We start from the raw sequence: 19,267 nt of genomic DNA, 5'->3' as shown, positions 1-19,267 counted from the left end.
TTTGCTTTATAAACAGAATAAGACAAGGGGGAACGTGTATGTTGGAGTGGAAACGTGTATATTTCCTAACATGCACATAAAGTGGTAAATTTTAAAGCTATAACTAACGATTTCACACCAATCATTTTCCAAGAAGGCCCCTCCATTTTCCCCTATGGCAAAGAAAAGCAGCCAAGTTTCTCTTGTTCAGTATCTTGAAATGGGCTCAATTCTGATCCAGTGGTATGTAACTCTAATGCTTGTGGAATATTGCTTAACTTGCCAAGCGATCAAGCATAGCGAGTTGATTGTGTGGCGTGGGGCAGACCTTTTTTTGGAGGCCTTATGTCGGGAGGGTGACTGTTCAGAATCTCTTCTCTGACTCCCGTTCTTTTTCTTGTAACCTCCTCTCGTACCTGAATGTAGGAATGTCCACCAAGAAATAGATTCCTTCTCTTTCCTGACCAGAAATATTATTGCACGGATTTTTTTTTTCAAATCAAGAATTTAAAAGTTTTAGCAGAAGAAAAATCTCTCTGATCCCATTTTATTTGAGGCAGTTCAGTAAGAAGGAAGAGAGGCAGAGAAAAGGGGAAAGGAAACAAGGAAGAAAAGGAGGGAAGAAACTACCATTTATTGAGCAAATTCTGTGAAAAGCACTTTCCATAAGTCATATCTTCATACTTTTAACTCCCCCATGAAGTTTCTGTCAGTTTTGTCAATGAGTAAGCGAAGCTCAGAAAAGTTAAGCAAACTAGTCAAATAGCAAACTGGAATTCAACAGTGATTTAATTGCCCCGCACACTGTGCCACCACACTCTACGAGTGTTATGATCTGTTTCAAACACCGTATTTTACCAGCACAAAAATATTCAGCTGACATACAAAATAACAAGAAAAATGATTGACATATTGAAGTAAGAACAGCTTGCTTATGAACTGAGTTTTCTTTACTCCTCGACCAGTGGCTGTAGTGTTACGTACACACATTTAAGGCTTGGTTGGACATTACAGAGTCATCTTCCCATTGCTCACTTCTAGCCTTCCCTCCTTTATTGTCACTCCAGTGACAGTTCCAGTGCCAAAGCCAATCAGTTAATTTTCGAAGGACTCCAAGATTTTACGTTCATTCAAACCGTCTTTCAAAGAGTGTTTATTGAGTTGTCAGGCAGAGTCCTGGCAGGAAAGAGAACTCATCACAGATGGTACAAATGAAAAGATTTTGATGAAGGATCTACTTAATGCTATGTGGACAGGGTTACCAATAGAAACCTAGAGAAGATGCAGTACCCAGAGATTAGGAGCAGCTGGAAGCCATTACACCCCCGCCGTAGAAGGAATGAGAAGAGGAATTGCTTTTACCAGAGGATCAGAGTGCTGGCAGCTCCGAGCTCCTCCACCTCTACGCCATCTTCACAGTGCCTCCCACTGGCTGGAAGAACCCAGAAGCCGTCTGACAATGGATGCAGTCCCCAGGAGTTCACCTCCTAGGGCACAGAGCAGGGCACAGAAGGGCTGAAAATGGATCTGGGGCGAGTTGGGGATGAAGGATTACTTGTCCAAGTGCCCACCAAGTGCCTGGCTCTTGTCTATGCACTGGGGATAGAGGAATGAACACAAAAGACACGAAGTCTGCCCTCAGAGAGCTGACATTCTAATGCAGGATAGAGACAAAATAGAAAAAAGACAGATGATGGGGAGAGATACAGTATGTTCCATCCTGATAAGCACTAAGAAGTAAACAGTGAAGCCAGGAAGGGGATTTTGAAGTGTGGTGGGGGTAGGGTTTTAGGGAGAGTGGCCAGAAGTGCCACCCTTCCCTGAGAAAGTTTCCCTGAAAGGCGGCATTGTTGGAAAGACCTGTAAGGGGAGGGAATGAGCTAGGCTGGGGAAGGGGTATCGCAGTGGGACCAGCAGGTGCAGAGTCCCCGAGGGAGTCGGAAGCCAGGTGTGGGGAGTGTGTCTGGAGAGGAGTCCGTGAGGGGAGAGTAGTGAGAGGTGAAGTCAGAGCTGGATTCACGACTTCCTTCTCCATCTCACGGCCTCTCCTTTGTTTTGTCTGTGACCAGATGCCATAAAGAGGAGGTAAGATGCTGATAGCAGAGGAGAGGAAGCTGAAAGATGCAACGTGACTCATGCAGCACCATCCAGTAAGGGCCGATTCTCTTGTGCTAGGCTAATTAATAGAATGCCGTCCTGTTTGTAGATTGATTTTTGTTGGGTGTGGTGTGTATTCCTATTAAAGTCAACCTTGGCCGGCGTATTAGGGCATGTGATAGAGCGTGATGACCAAGGTGCAGGATACTCTTCAGAAGGGACTGTGGTATTATTCACGGGTTCCCAGAAGAAGCCGTGGAATCGGAGAGCACTTGACTTCACTTATCCTGTACCCTGGGCCTTTAGGTCTTCTTGATCTTTTAAGTAGTTTAACTGCAAATTATAAATATAAATATTAAGTATATGTATTTTTTTCATGACTAACCACCGTTCACCTCTCAGTATGTATATGTATGTATTCCATATGTATATATGTATACACATATTTGTATGTATGTGTATATGTATGTATCTATATCTATGTATATGTATGTTTATAGATATATAGAGAGATAGATGTCTTTTATGTAGAGATAGATATTTCTTTATTATATATGTAAATGTCCTTCTCAACCTTCTTTCCCCTGACAAATTACTGTTCAGCTATAAACATTTCACAGCTCAGATATCCCCTCCTCTGTGAAACTTTCCCAGATTAATCCAAGAAGTCTCAACCAGGCTCTTCTTCATGATCCCACAACCCTCAGTTCAGACATATGTTAGAGAACTACTGATACTGCCTGTGGTTTATCTTTTTACAGGTCAGTGATACCAACTACTGTAAGCTTCTTATGCCCAAAGATGCATTATACTCTTTTGGGTCTCTTGTCTAAACAGAGGGTATGGTTGATTTTAGTTGCTTATAGCAGACTGTTTTTAAAGACAGACAAATGATAGATAGATAGATAGAGCGAGGAAGCCTTATTTAGGAAATACATATATATACATAGCTTACATTAACATGAATTTGCAGGACTGGTACCCTCAACAGTTCAATACTGAGAGGATATGCCAGTTAGATCATGGGTAGTGGCTCTAGGTTTTAATTTAGTGAAAAATTCCAGAGAACTGACACCTTGAACATACTTTGTTGTTGACTATGGAAGCAGTCATGGAATACCCAGCTTCCCTCTAATCCTGTGGCTTTGCTGGACCTGTCATCTGGGAGGTCCTTGTGATTTTATCTTATCTCTATTTGAGAGTCATAAAGATGAGTAACTAAAATGTGGTTAATAAACCCCATCTGGGCATTTTCTAGGTGAATAAACACACCGGGTTTTCCACTGTTTTTTCATGTGGAAATGATGAATAGGACTCACAACTCTTGTTTTCATTATAAGTAGAAAAGTAGAAATAATATCGTTATGATACTTGAGGTTGTTATAAAGTGCTTTAGAGACACTCTGAAAGTTTCAAATAATTATAGCTCCAGTTAAATTTTTATGGCTGCCTGTGGATTTTCATGATCAAAGAAAAAGTAAACAGAGAACACTTTTAGGCTGAAAGATTTTCAGACCCTTATGATTTTTTTTTTGTTTTTGGCTCTCCTTCTATTCTTTAAAAGAGTGATTAATAGTTTCACAATGTAAAAGCACCCACATTTGGGATTAAGTAATTGAATGAAATTAATTCCTGAATCCAATCTTCATGCACCCCAGGCATGCTGCATAACATATTATCTTGGTGATTAAAAATGCAATGAGCTAAATATAAGAGAAGGTCTTCAAAAACCGCTAGTTACCAATTTCATTCCAATCTGTTACATACATTTCAACTGTATGTTTTTTCTTTTGCTAAAAAGTACATTATTAGTACAAGTAGTGACATTTGAAAAGAACTATAGATCAGATTTTAGTACTGTAAATATTAACATCCTGATTTTAATACTTGTGTTATAGTAGTACAATTGAATATCCTTGGTTTTAGGAAATAAACTGAGTATATGAGTCAAGGGGCAGCATGTCTTTTCAAATGGCTAAGAAAAAAGACTGTGTATATATACAAACATACATATGCATACATATACATGTGCATATGCTTATGATGTAGGTATGTGCATGTACACATATACATGTGTTCATGATGATGTTACACATCTATATACATGTATATAAATAGGTATATGCACACCTATATGCATGCATACATACATGCATTGTAAAACACATAATGAATATAAACATGTGAAAATATATATTTCATGTATATATAGATAGTATACATGTATGTACATATAAGGGTACATATGTATGCATATTTTACCCATTTTTTATCACTAAAACATGTTTTAGATTTTTTATGTTTTATAAAAAAATGTTTACATTTGGGGAATCTGAGTGAATAATGGATAAGAATTTTTTGCAACGTTTTGAAACTTTCCTATATGTCTATAATCACTTTAAAATTTAAGAATCAAAACATGTTAAAACATCCTTAAAAGTGCTGCATTCTACCAAGTGTGCTGAAATCATATGTGGAAGATTGAATCAGCATATGAAGGTTTAGCTTTGTGCTGAGGAAAATTGTGGTTTTGAGACATATAAATATATAAACATGTATTTATTTATTCATATAAACATATTATACACACATATATAATTCTGATCTAGAGTGGGTCCACTTATTTTTTAACTGAGGTAAAATTCATATAACAATTAACCATTTTAAATTATACAGTACATTAGTGTGTAGTGTATTCTCAATGTTATACAACAACCACACATATCAAGTTCTAAACATTTTTATCACCCCTTCCGCTTCCCTAAAACAAAACCGATTCCCATTAAACAGTCACTTTTCAGCCCCTGACCACCACCAATCTACTTTCTATCTCTGTGTGTTTACCTATTCTGGATATTTCATAAAAATAGACTCATATGCTCTGTGGCCTTTTGCATCTGGCTTCTTTCACTTTCTTTGAGTGAAATGTTTTTGAAGTTCATCCATGTTGTAACATGCATCAGTGCTTCATTCCTTTTTATGGCTGGATAATATTCTATTGTATGTATATACCACATTTTGTTTTTCCATTCATCCACTTGTAGATATCTGGGTTGTTTCCACCTTTGGTTATTGTGAATTATGCTGGTACGAACATACGAGTATTTGTTTGAGAACCACTTTTTAATTCTTTGGTGTATATGCCTAGGAGTGGAATTGCTGGGTCATATGGAAATTCTATGTTGAACTTTTTGAGGAACTGCCAGACTGTTTTCTTATTCCTATTTAATGTTAGGGGCAGATCACATGAACTCATAATGCAGAGATGTTCTCTGAATTTAGGCAGTTGATTTGTATGTTCAGTAATTGTTTAGGGGAACGTCTCACACAAACACCATGAGCAGGACCTGGAAAGAGTAGACGGAGTTCACTGAAACCTGCACCAAGCCCTCAATAAATTCTTATTTCAGTATCAAGAGATTTGAGGCAGCATGAGAATTTACTTAAACAGAGGTGGAGATAAGGGAACATAGAATTACATCATTGTTTTTAAAGGACGCAATAGAGAAGAGCAAAGAAAATGAGTGATCAGAAGTGAAGTATGAGCATCTATACATAATACAAACTCTCAAAGTTGCACGTGCTTGCTTTCTGAATCATTTTACGAGCCCCGTAAGGAAATCAATAGATTTCCATCTTAATCACACTTCACATGTTTCTGTTTGGTCCATTTTCTGTTGCTTTAGAGTTGGCTCCAAATGGTGTTTGGCCGCTCTCTGTCCATGCCCACCCTCTCCCTGGCCCATCCCATCTTCCACTCCTGACCCCCAACAAAACAGAAGATAAATCTCCTCTCCTGAGGAGATTCAGAAGTATGTCCCACCTGTTTGAGCAATGGCCTTCTTGATCTTCATTTCAGTCTGTTTTGCTGGTCACACTGCATCTCCCCAACTTCTAATCATAGGGGTGTCCAAGGATTCATCTCTGAGGCTTCCCTGTATCTACTCACACTCTCTAGAAGTCATTAAGTTTCATGGCTTTTAGGTACATCCCATACACAGACAACACTTAATTTTTTATATCCAACAGGATTTCTCCTCTAAACTCCAGAAATATCTGCCTACATACAAGACTCTTACTTGAGTATCCAGTTGACACCTAAAACTTAATTATGTCTAACACTGTGAACACCTGATTTTCCTTCCCAAACCTGCTTCCCCCTCTGTCTTCACCGTCTCAAGTGGGGACGCTTACCTGTCAGAGTCTAGGCCAAGTATTATGTCTTCTTCTCATACGTACATTTAATCTGTTAGCAAATCCATTGGCTCTGTCTTCCAAATACATTCAGATTCTAACATTTCTCATTGTCTGCACCATCCCTGCCTCTGTCCAAGCCACCATCATCTCTTACCCAGAATATTTCAATAGCCTTCTTGCAGGTCATCCTGCTTGGTTATTTTTTCAGTTTTCTGATCACATATAATCTTACCAGTGAGGTCTTCCCAAACGACCTTATTGCCTGATTGATTGTTTGAGATTTCTCACTTCTTTATTATTTTATTGAAGTATAGTTGATGTACAATATTATATGTTACAGGTGTACAACATAATTCACAATTTTAGAGGTTATGCTCCATTTATAGTTATCATAAAATATTGGCTATATTCCCTGTGTTGTACAATATATCCGTGTAGCTCATTTCATACATAATAGTTTGTATCATGTAATCCCCTACCCCTATCTTGCCCCTGCCCCGTCCCCTCTCACCACTGGTAACTACTGATTTGTTCTCTATGTCTATGAATCTGTTTCTTTTTCGTTATATTCACTAGTTTGTTGTATTTTTCAGATTCCATAAGTGAGTGATACCGTACCGTATTTGTCTTTCTCTGACTTATTTTACTTAGCAAAATACCTTCCAAGTCCATCCGTGTTGTTGCAGATAGCAAAATTTCATTCATTTTTATGGCTGGGTAGTATTCCTTTATCTTTATCTATTCATCTTATTGACGGACACTTAGGTTGCTTCCAAATCTTGGCAGTCATTGGGGTGCGTGTATCCTTTCAAATTAGTGCTCTTGTTTTATTTTATTTTTTTTGGATATATACCCAGAAGTGGAATTGTTGGGTCATATGGTAGCTCTATTTTCAGTTTTTTGAGAAATCTCCATACATCCAAACAACCCTATTTAAAATAGCATCTCAGCAATCCCTAATCCTGTTCCCCCTTTGTTTTCTTCTATATACTTTACATCATTAGACAAATATTATAGTGTACTTTTTGGATATTTCATCTCTCCTACTTAGAATGTAAGCTTCAAAAGATCAGAGATTATTTTTCTTGTTTTTCACTGTTGTATCTACAGAGCCCAGAATACTGCCCAGTACAGAATAGAGGCTTATTTAAAGTATTTTTATATGTATGAATGAATGGCAATATGTCTGGAATACTTGCAAAGTCTTCTTTGTGATAAATAATACTCACCTAAAGTGAAATTAGCATGGTTACTAAAAAAATACACATTTTGTGTATTTAGAAATATTTTAGAGCTGGAAGATTCTCAAAAACCTGGAGACTTTTATATAGGAAACATTTTCAGAGTCAAAAGATACCTCCCAAAGAGGTTTGGATTAAAGGATGCCTGCTCAAGATGATCTGTGGCCTTCAGCAGTATGATTATATACCCACCTCTAATCCTCTGGTGAAATATCCCTGACTTTGGTATCTGTAGTTCTGGGTTGTAATTGAGTTTTTGCAACACACCAGTGATGAGGTAACTGGGCAAGTTGCTTAATCCACTTTGAGCTTAAGCTGTAAGTTGGTGGTGATAATAATAAGAAGGACCTCACAAGACTGTGGTGAGGATCAGCTGAGATCTTGGACATGTTTTATAAAATCTCAAACATGCCATAAATATAAGAAACCTAAAAAAAAAATGCTACAAATATAAGGATAAGGACTATGTTTTCAGGCTATGAGAAAACATAAAAGTTAACAACTTCAATTCTATGATTCTCTTACCACCATATTTTTCTTTACTATCAGAGTCATTCAAAATCTGATGAAGGGAATTGTTCGAATCTGTTTGAGAGAATCCTTTAGGCAGCCTGAAGATATTTCAGTAATATTCAGGTTCCAAACATTATTCCCAAATTCTCTAAGCTGGATTGGCTTTTCAGCTATGAGTCACATCAAGGCTACTCTCTTCCTCCTCCGGCCAGGCTTACTCTGCCATTACCTTTAAAAATTAGTCTGGCGAATGCCCAGCAGGTGACTAAAGCAAAACACATACAGGATCGAATGAAAGTTTTGGGGATACTGATGCTGATCTAGGCCTCAAATCTGCTTTGGGACTTTAGTTAACTAAAATGACTATGCAAACTGATCAAGTGGGCTTTATTTCCTTCTTTATTATCATAGTCAGCATCACTTACCTATTACTGATTATCATCTTAGTGCTAAGAATTCTACTTGGCCATTTATGTGTGCTATTCCCTTTATACCTCATCTTTCTCTATGAGGTAGGTATTATTATCTTTATTTTACAAAGGAGGAAATTGGAACTCAAGGGGGAGTAAAATTATTTTCCAATAAGGAGGTACAGAATCAGCCTTTAGATTCAAATCTGACTTCAAAACTTCTGTGATCATGCAATTCTCTTTTGTAATGGTCAGTCTCCTCCTCCACATTGATATGGATTTCCCCTAAAGGGGGGGAGCCTCAGAAAAAGTGGAGGAGGAAGCAAAAGGACAAAACAATAGAACTGAACACAGCAGAAAGATTAAGGCTTGGAGGAAGAGGTATTACATTCTTATCACAGAGTTTTCTTTGGGCTCAGGCGTACTCTTCCCTGGTCTTGACCTAATTTTATTAAGACTTTGGCAGGTGAGTGTGATCGTTTCCCTGGCCCCCTGTGAGTTTACAGTTCGGTTGGGGTATTACTTAAAGTCCCTGTTACTATTGACTCTAAAGTGACTACCAAATATATAATCTGAAAATAAACAGGATTCTCACATCCAAACATTCAATACAAAGGTTTGATGGATATACCCTTCTTCGTGTTTCTTTCAGACTCTTGGTAAAATCCTACTGGGTGATTTGTTCCTTTTGCACATATAATTCAGCACCGAATAAAAAGAATGAGAAGCCTTTATTCACCATGGCCCGGCTTCTAGCTCACCTCTGGCCTTGCTGGTTCTTATTAATGACTCATTTCTTTTGACAGGAGCGGCCACACTTCAGGACTTCTTGGGGGGAAGAAAGTTGGCAGAGAGAAAGTCCACAGTGAGTAGTTAAACATTATATGAATTAATACCCCCGATCAATAGCTTAATGGATGAAATGCATTGATTGCTTTGAGAATTATGCTGAGGTCTACAGTAATAAGCATAAATGTCTGATTTGACATCTTTTTTTTTTAAATATGTCTGCAACGTAATCTACTACCAATTACACAACAACCCCACCAAAGGAGTGCTGAGTGGTCCCACTACAGTAGTAACATGTTATAAAAGCTCAAGTTTCAGGACAATTAGCTTCTGGCTGCAGTTTATTACCCCATTTGAGATTTAAAAGATTTTTTTTCCATTGCATTCCAACAATGCTTATGTGTCTGGGGCTAACACTTTAAAACAATAATGGAATGGCAGATATCTGTCTGGCTGGAGTTTGCCCAAGAAGAAGTGTGTATTAGAGTTAAAAAAAAAATCAAGGCAGAGTGGACAAAAAAAAAAAACAAAAAAAACCCTCCAACTTCTTTAATTTCTCAAACTGCCCAGAGTTATAATGTTTTATGAAGAAAAAAATGCCTTTCATTGCTATTTTGTAGAAAATCCAAGAAATGCTTTGGAGAATATAAATATCCCTGTTTATTTAAACCAATTTCCACATGGTGGAAAAGCAGTCCCATCGATAATTCATATCCATCTGTCTCTTGGGTGAGCATCACAAGATGTCTGGTCTGAGATACATGACTCCCTCCTTGAATTGCCTAGTACTACACAAAACTGGCAATCAGGGATTTTTTTAATGGTGGTGATGACAATGGAATTTATTGAGTCTATTCTGTGGCCAGGTACTGTGCTGAAGCTTTATGTGAATGATCTTATTTGATTCTCCGAAACAGCTCTTGAGTTAGCTCTTGAAAATAATAATGCTATTATTTTCGCCATTTTATAGATGAGAAAATTGAGACTTGGAGGGTCTAATAATTAGAGGGTTTCAAGGCTAACAGTAGGAAGTGCTTTGGAAAACTACTCTTGAGGCTTTAACCACTAGGCAGTACTACCTGATGATGGTGATGATGGTGCCGGTAGTGGTGGTGATAAAGATGACAAAGGCAATAATAGACCTGGGGAAACTTCTTGTTAATCTCCTGTATGGTTTGTTATGTAACTTTCTTTCCTCTAGCTCTCTGGGTCATTTTTTTTGCTGTCTCAGATATCTACTTCCTTTATCCCAATGTCCATTTTGAAATTTTTTAATCCTAATCTGTTGTTTTCTCCTCCTGCCTCTCACACTCCGTGATCTCATACTTCCTGTGGTTATTCGGGAACTGAGTTGGGTGAGGTGATTCACTACAGGCCCCCACTTCTAGTGAAAGGATGAGTGCATCACTGAGACGACTTACCTGTAGTCAATGTACGGTAGTGGTTCTGTGCAGCCTTTCTTAACTCAGGATTCCTAAACGTCTAATGGTGGATATGATCAAGCCTAGAGAGCAACCCACATCAGTGTAATGTTTTCCTATCTAAGGCTGTGGTGAAACACGAATTTTGATATCCAGCATGTACTGATATCATTAAAATCCCAGCTTTTTTTACCCCTTGGAATAAGGAATGCTGTCTGTGAATTAAAATATTAATGTCCAAAAAATTACAAAAAGAACCTATGCAAAAATGAATCAAGCAAAATAAATAAAATAAGTGAATTAGCAAGGAAGCAATAATATGGCATCGACCTAGAGTTTATAGTGCATTACTGGCTGTCTCCTGTTCTCAGCTCAGGTGAGGTATTTCCAACCTAGGTGTGTTGACACGTTAGCCACAGGGAAGGAAGGGCCCATCCCCTTCACACAGATGGCTTTCCTTTGTTTGTACTTTCCTGAGATTCTTCAGAGCTCCTGGCATGTTGGCTTTCCAGTCTGGAGTGGCTAGAGAGGGAAACAATGCTTCTCTCCACTGTGCGGTAGTAGTGCCCTGGCCAAGGTCAGCTTTGGTTCTGTTCTTGCAGCACTTTGTTATGTGGCTCCAATATCTCAATGGCATCAGAAGAGCTAGCATTTGTGTCTTCTGCCTGGAATGCGGTTCCCCATCCCATCTACTTGGAGAATACCTGCTCGCTCTTCAAGAGGCAGCTCCATTGTCTTCTATTCCCTGTAGCATTCCCTTCACCCCTCTCTTACCCACAGGTGGAATTGCTCCCTCATTCATGTTTTGCTAACACTTTATGTATCGTATTGCACTATAAATATGTGTTTGGTATTTATCCTCTGTGAGACTGTATTCATGAGAGACTCTGGCTTATTCATTCCTTCTTTGTATCTGCAGCACAAAGCAAAATGCCAGGTCCCTATTAAGTTTATGATAAATGTTTCTTGTCCTGCACCAAGGTTCTATGTCCCTGACTCTGTGCTTCATCTCCCCAAAATCATTATAGTATTTATAATATACATACCACACAGTAGATACTGACCCAAGAGCCATGATGTTGGATTATTTGTCATTGTTCTGCAACTACTTGGATATCAATTTTATTATCTGTAAATTCAGAGGAATAGTTTAGACTTATTTGCTTTCATTCATTCATCAGCTCACGTATTAATTCATTCAAGATATATTTATCAAGTACTTTCCTTGCCCTAGACACTGGCCTTTTTAAGCATAAAATCCCATATTTTTTAGTTAAAGCACTAAATACTTTAATTTAAAAAAACAATAAAGTTTGTACAGCCAGTAGAGTTAATTTCACAATGCTGCTTTTTTTTAAAATTAGTTATCCATTTTATACATATTAGTGTATATATGTCAATCCCAATCTCCCAATTCATCACACGACCACCACCACCACCACCCCACCCCGCCACTTTCCCCCCTTGGTGTCCATATGTTTGTTCTGTACATCTGTGTCTCTTTTTCTGCCCTGCAAACCGGTTCATCTGTACTATTTTTCTAGGTTCCACATATATGCGTTAATATATGATATTTGTTTTTCTCTTTCTGACTTACTTCACTCTGTATGACAGTCTCTAGGTCCATCCATGTCTCTACAAATGACCCAATTTCATTCCTTTTTATGGCTGAGTAATATTCCATTGTATATATGTACCACATCTTCTTTATCCGTTTGTCTGTCGATGAGCATTTAGGTTGCTTCCATGACCTGGCTATTGTAAATAGTGCTGCAATGAACATTGGGGTGCATGTGTCTTTTTGAATTATGGTTTTCTCTGGGTATATGCCCAGTAGTGGGATTGCTGGGTCATATGGTAATTCTAGTTTTTGTTTTTTAAGGAACCTCCATACTGTTCTCCATAGTGGCTGTATCAATTTACATTCCCACCAACAGTGCAAGAGGGTTCCCTTTACTCCACACCCTCTCCAGCATTCATTGTTTGTAGATATTCTGATGATGCCCATACTAACTGGTGTGAGGTGATACCTCATTGTAGTTTTGATTTGCATTTCTCTAATAATTAATGATGCTGAGCAGCTTTTCATGTGCTTCGTGGCCATCTGTATGTCTTCTTTGGAGAAATGTCTATTTAGGTCTTCTGCCCATTTTTGGATTGGGTTCTTTGCTTTTTTAGTATTGAGCTGCATGAGCTGTTTATATATTTTGGAGATTAATCCTTTGTCCGTTGCTTCATTTGCAAATATTTTCTCCCATTCTGAGGGTTGTCTTTTTATCTTGTTTATAGTTCCCTTTGCTGTGCAAAAGCTTTGAAGTTTCATTAGGTCCCATTTGTTTATTTTTGTTTTTATTTCCATTACTCTAGGAGGTGGGTCAAAGAAGATCTTGCTGTGATTTATGTCATAGAGTGTTCTGCCTATGTTTTCCTCTAAGAGTTTTATGGTGCCTGATCTTACATTTAGGTCTTTAATCCATTTTGAGTTTATTTTTGTGTATGGTGTTAGGGAGCATCCTAATTTCATTCTTTTACATGTAGCTGTGCAGTTTTCCCAGCACCACTTATTGAAGAGACTGTCTTTTCTCCACTGTATATCCTTGCCTCCTTTGTCATAGATTAGTTGACGATAAGTGCGTAGATTTATCTCTGGGCTTTCTATCCTGTTCCATTGATCTATATTTCTGTTTTTGTGCCCGTACCATATTGTCTTGATTACTGTAGCATAGTCTGAAGTCAGGGAGTCTGATTCCTCCAGCTCCGTTTTTTTGCCTCAAGACTGCTTTGGCTATTCGGGGTCTTTTTGTGTCTCCATACAAATTTTAAGATTTTTTTGTTCTAGTTCTGTAAACAATGCCATTGGTAATTTGATAGGGATTACATTGAATCTATAGATTGCTTTGGGTACTATGGTCATTTTCACAATATTGATTATTCCAGTCGAAGAACCTGGTATATCTCTACATCTGTTTGCATCATCTTTGATTTCCTTCATCAGTGTCATAGTTTTCTGAGTACAGCTCTTTTACGTCCTTACGTAGGTTTATTCCTAGGTATTTTATTCTTTTAGTTGCAGTGGTGAATGGGATTGTTTCCTTAATTTCTCTTTCTGATCTTTCGTTGTTAGTGTATAGGAATGCAAGAGATTTCTGTGCATTAATTTTGTATCCTGCAACTTTACCAAATTCATTGATTAGCTCTAATAGTTTTCTGGTGGCACCTTTAGGATTCTCTATGTGTCCTACCATGTCATCTGCAAACAGTGACCGTTTTACTTCTTCTTTTCCAATTTGTATTCCTTTTATTTCTTTTTCTTCTCTGATTGCCATGGCTAGGACTTCCAAAACTGTGTTTAATAATAGTGGCGAGATGGACATCCTTGTCTTGTTCCTGATCTTAGAGGAAATGCTTTCAGTTTTTCACCATTGAGAATGATGTTTGCTGTGGGTTTGTCATATATGGCCTTTATTATGTTGAGGTAGATCTGTGCCCATTTCCTGGAGAGTTTTTATCATAAATGGGTGTTGAATTTTGTCAAAAGCTTTTTCTGCCCCTATTGAGATGATCGTATGTTTTTTATTCTTCAGTTTGTTAATATGGTGTATCACATTGATTGCTTTGTGTATATTGAAGAATCCTTGCAACCCTGTGATAAATCCCACTTGATCGTGGTGTATGATCCTCCTAATTTGTTGTTGGATTCTGTTTGCTAGTATTTTGTTGAGGATTTTTGCATCTATATTCATCAGGGATATTGGTCTGTAATTTTCTTTTTTTGTAGTATCTTTGTCTGGTTTTGGAATCAGGGTGATGGTGGCCTCGTGGAATGAGTCTGGGAGTGTTCCTTCCTCTGCAATTTTTCGGAAGAGTTTGAGAAGGATAGGTGTTAGCTTTTCTCTAAATGTTTGATAGAATTCACCTGTGAAGCCATCTAGTCCTGGACTTTTGTTTGTTGGAAGATTTTTAATCACAGTTTCAACTTCATTCCTTGTGATTGGTCTATTCATATTTTCTATTTCTTCCTGATTCAGTCTTGGAAGGTTATACCTTTCTAAGAATTTGTCCATTTCTTCCAGCTTGTCCATTTTATTGGCATAGAGGTGCTTGTAGTAGTCTCATATAATGCTTTGTATTTCTTTGGTGTCCGTTGTAACTTTTCCTTTTTCATTTCTAATTTTATTGATTTGAGTCCTCTCCCTCTTTTTCTTGATGAGTCTGGCTAAAGGTTTGTTAATTTTGTTTATCTTCTCAAAGAACCAGCTTTTAGTTTTATTGATCTCTGCTATTGTTTTCTTAGTTTCTATTTCATTTATTTCTGCTCTGATCTTTATGATTTCTTTCCTTCTACTTATTTTGGGTTTTGTTTTGTTCTTCTTTCTCTACTTCCTTTAGGTGTAAGGTTAGATTGTTTATTTGAGATATTTCTTGTTTCTTCAGGTAGGTTTGTATTGCAATAAACTTCCCTCTTAGAACTGCTTTTGCTGCATCCCATAGGTTTTGGATCGTCGTGTTTTCGTTGTCATTTGTCTCTAGGTATTTTTTGATTTCCTCTTTGATTTCTTCAGTGACGTCTTGGTTATTAGTAACGTATTTTATAGCCTCTATGTGTTTGCGTATTTTATGGTTTTTTCCCCTGTAATTGATTTCTAATCTCATAGCATTGTGGTCAGAAAAGATGCTTGATATGATTTCAATTTTCTTAAATTTACCAAGGCTTGATTGTGACCCAGGTGTGATCTAGCCTGGAGAATGTTCCGTGTGCACTTCAGAAGTGTAATCTGCTGTTTCTGGATGGAATGTCCTATAAATATCAATTAAATCTATTTGGTCTATTGTGTCCTTTAAAGCTTGTCTTTCCTCACTAATTTTCTGTCTGGATGATCTGTCCATTGGTGTAAGTGAGGTGTTAAAGTCCCCCACTATTATTTTGTTACTGTCAATTTCCTCTTTTAGAGCTGTTAGCAGTTGCCTTATGTATTGAGGTGCTCCTATGTTGGGTGCATATATATTTATAATTGTTATATCTTCTTCTTGGATTGATCCCTTGATCATTATGTAGTGTCCTTCCTTGTCTCTTATAACATTCTTTATTTTAAAGTCTATTTTATCTGATATGAGTATTGCTACTCCAGCTTTCTTTTGATTTCCATTTGCATGGAATATCTTTTTCCATCCCCTCACTTTCGGTCTGTATGTTTCCCTAGGTCTGAAGTGGGTCTCTTGTAGACAGAATACATGTGGGTCTTGTTTTTGTATCCATTCAGCGAGCCTGTGTCTTTTGGTTGGAGCATTTAATCCATTCACGTTTAAGGTAATTATCAATATGTATGTTCCTATTACCATTTTCTTAATTGCTATGGGTTTGTTTTTTTGTAGGTCCTTTGCTTCTCTTGTGTTTCCCACTTAGAGAAGTTCCTTTAGCATTTGTTGTAGACCTGGTTTGGTGGTGTGAATTCTCTTAGGTTTTGCTTGTCTGTAAAGCTTTTGATTTCTCGGTGAAATATGAATGAGATCCTTGCTGGGTAGAGTAATCTTGGTTGTAGGTTCTTCCCTTTCATCACTTTAAATATATCCTGCCACTCCCTTCTGGATTGTAGAGTTTCTTCTGAGAAATCTGCTGTTAACCTTATGAGAGTTCCCTTGTATGTTATTTGTCGTTTTTCCCTTGCTGCTTTCAATAATTTTTCTTTGTCTTTAATTTTTGCCACTTTGCTTACTATGTGTCTCGGCATGTTTCTCCTTGGGTTTATCCTGTATGGGACTCTCTGCGCTTCCTGGACTTAGGTGGCTATTTCCTTTCTCATGTTAGGGAAGTTTTCGACTATAATCTCTTCAAATATTTCCTTGGGTCCTTTCTCTCTCTCTCTTCTCCTTCTGGGACCCCTATAATGCGAATGTTGTTGTGTTTAATGTTGTCCCAGAGGTCTCTTAGGCTGTCTTCATTTCTTTTCATTCTTTTTTCTTTATTTTGTTCCATGGCAGTGAATTCCATCATTCTGTCTTCCAGGTCACTTATCCGTTCTTCTGCCTCAGTTATTCTGCTATTGATTCCTTCTTGTGTAGTTTTCATTTCAGTTATTGTATTGTTCATCTCTCTTTGTTTGTTCTTTAATTCTTCTAGGTCTTTGTTAAACATTTCTTACATCTTCTGGATCTTTGCCTCCATTCTTTTTCTGAGGTCCTGGATTATCTTCACTATCATTCTTCTGAATTCTTTTTCTGGAAGGTTGCCTATCTCCACTTCATTTAGTTGTTTTTCTGGGGTTTTATCTTGTTCCTTCGTCTGGTACAAAGTCCTTTGCCTTTTCATTTTGTCTATCTTTCTGTGTATGTGGTTTTCCCTCCACAGGCTGCAGCATTGTAGTTCTTCTTGCTTCTGCTGTCTGCCCTCTCAACTCAGTTTTGAATGTAATTCAAACTAAGATAACAGTTAGCTTCTGAATCACATTTATTCCTCAAATTATACTATTTTTATCAACTAATTAAAAAAAATCAGTTCCCCCAGTGATCACAGATCAGAATTTCTGGGTTCCATCTCAGTGTTTGTTTTACCTTTTTAAATCAGTCAGAATACTGATTAATGTGTATTACATAAATTTAAGCAAATGGGGAATGTCTTTGGACTGAAAGAAATCTCTGCATTTGTTCAACAGATATTTACCGAATGCCTAATATGTGCCTACTCTTGTCACATATGCCCAGGATAAGAAGATCAACAAAATAGGTCTCTGCCTTTGAGAGGTTGATAGATATATGGGGAGAAACATGGATGTAAACTTGTCAGTGTTAGAAGAAGGGCTCTGATGGAGTATTCAGGCACATTTACAGCCAACAGGAAGAAATGTGCTCAGGTGTGGCTGAGGGCAGGATGGCGATAGGAGGCTTGTCAGAAAAAGATTTCATAGACTCTCCTGGCTTCTAGGCTTGGTTCTTCATGTCAGCAGATGGCCCTTGAGGTGAATCTCAGGAAATATGTGTGTTCCTGCAGTCAGACAAAACTGGGGAGAGGGAGAACTTTCCAAAATAGAGAAGCAGGGTGAGCATGAGCAGATAAACGTGAAATAATACCTCATATTTAGGCAATAGAAATAAACCAGTATGGTGAGAGAGGAAGGGACAAGCTGGGTCCAAGGAGACCTGAGGCCGTGGAGCCAGCATGGGCTGCAGCATGTCACCTCTTGGCTAAGATGCAAGAATAGCGACTTTATCCTGAACCTGGAGGGAAATCCAGGACGGTCTTATGCAGTAGAGCAACTTGATCATTTTTCAAAAACTGCTAGACACTTAAATGTGATTTAAAATATTTACTACATTTTAAAATCCAAATTTGGAAACTTAGAAACATTTGGGTTCTCTTCTATAAGCATTTTTGCTAAATTATTATTTTTTCAACAAATGGGAATATCATACTCAAATGAGATCACACTTTAAACATGAAAAAGGGAATGGGATCTTTCATTCTATTGACATCTCCTTTCCATACTTGAGATTAGACCTATACTAAATTACTAAATTCTACTCTTTACCCCTAGAGAGATAGTGATTCAGTATTCAAGATCTCTTGTTAATGGAGTTCAAAACAAAGGCTTGGCTTTTGCTCCTCAGACTTCAGTTTATGAATCTGAGGAAGAAGAAAACAAAAACATACAGATTGAGATTTTTAGTCAGGAAGGTGAAGGTTGATTGTTATATTAGTGTTGAGTGAAAATACATTGATTGTTGACTTTTTTAAAATGCAAAAGCCACAGCACCTGATCTAACATAAATTGTTTGGTTTGTTCCTAGCAGTTGTTCAAGGGTTATTTACAAATCAATAATAAATGGGAAACACCAAACTTGAGAGTCCTTCTGAACTAATACTGCCAACTCTGTTGACCATATGTTGAGAGATTGTATCAGGAAAATATGTGAAAACTTTCTGAATCTTTCTTCAAGAGAGAAAAGAAAAACAGTAATAGAATTTCATCATAATGCCTTTCATTGGGACAATGTTATGTCTTCCTAACTGGTTTGCTACTTTAAATCTTTTCCTATTCTACTGTATCCACACTGTGTTACCTACAGATCTTATCAATTTGAAGGCACACTAATCTTTTTTAATCTTGGCTCTGCAGGTTTCTTACTCTGTGGTTCTGCTCTGCTATCTGTAAGACTGAAATAACAGTGCCCATTTCAGAAGAATGAGAGGTGCTGAAAGGATTAAATGGAAACTTAGATGTAGGGTCTTGTGCTTAGTAGGTCTCCAATACCTATTTATTAAGTTTAACAATGGCACACTTCAGTGAATGTTTAACTTTTCAACTAAGCTTATTATTTATGGTTCTGAGCTAATTGCACAAAATAAGATAGATCCAGGCATGAAAACAATTTCACTTCTAATAGCTGGATTGTAAAAATCCTCAACTTGTTGGATGTGGAACACTATGAATAGAAATATTTTCAGGACATCCTGAAGCTCTAAGGCTTAATATTAACACATGTGTACTTGTGGAAAATTCAACTGCTTCCAAAAAGGAGAGCCAGAGCTATTCAGAAGTAGAAGAAAGCACTTCAAACAAGTGATGCCCTCAGTAGCTGTCAAGGCAAACTGGCTTTGTTTTTGATGGATTGTGGGGAATATCCC

Source organism: Balaenoptera ricei, chromosome 20, assembly GCF_028023285.1.
Source record: "Balaenoptera ricei isolate mBalRic1 chromosome 20, mBalRic1.hap2, whole genome shotgun sequence".
Classification (NCBI taxonomy): Eukaryota; Metazoa; Chordata; class Mammalia; order Artiodactyla; family Balaenopteridae; genus Balaenoptera; species Balaenoptera ricei.
Note: the sequence above shows the minus strand (reverse complement) of the source record.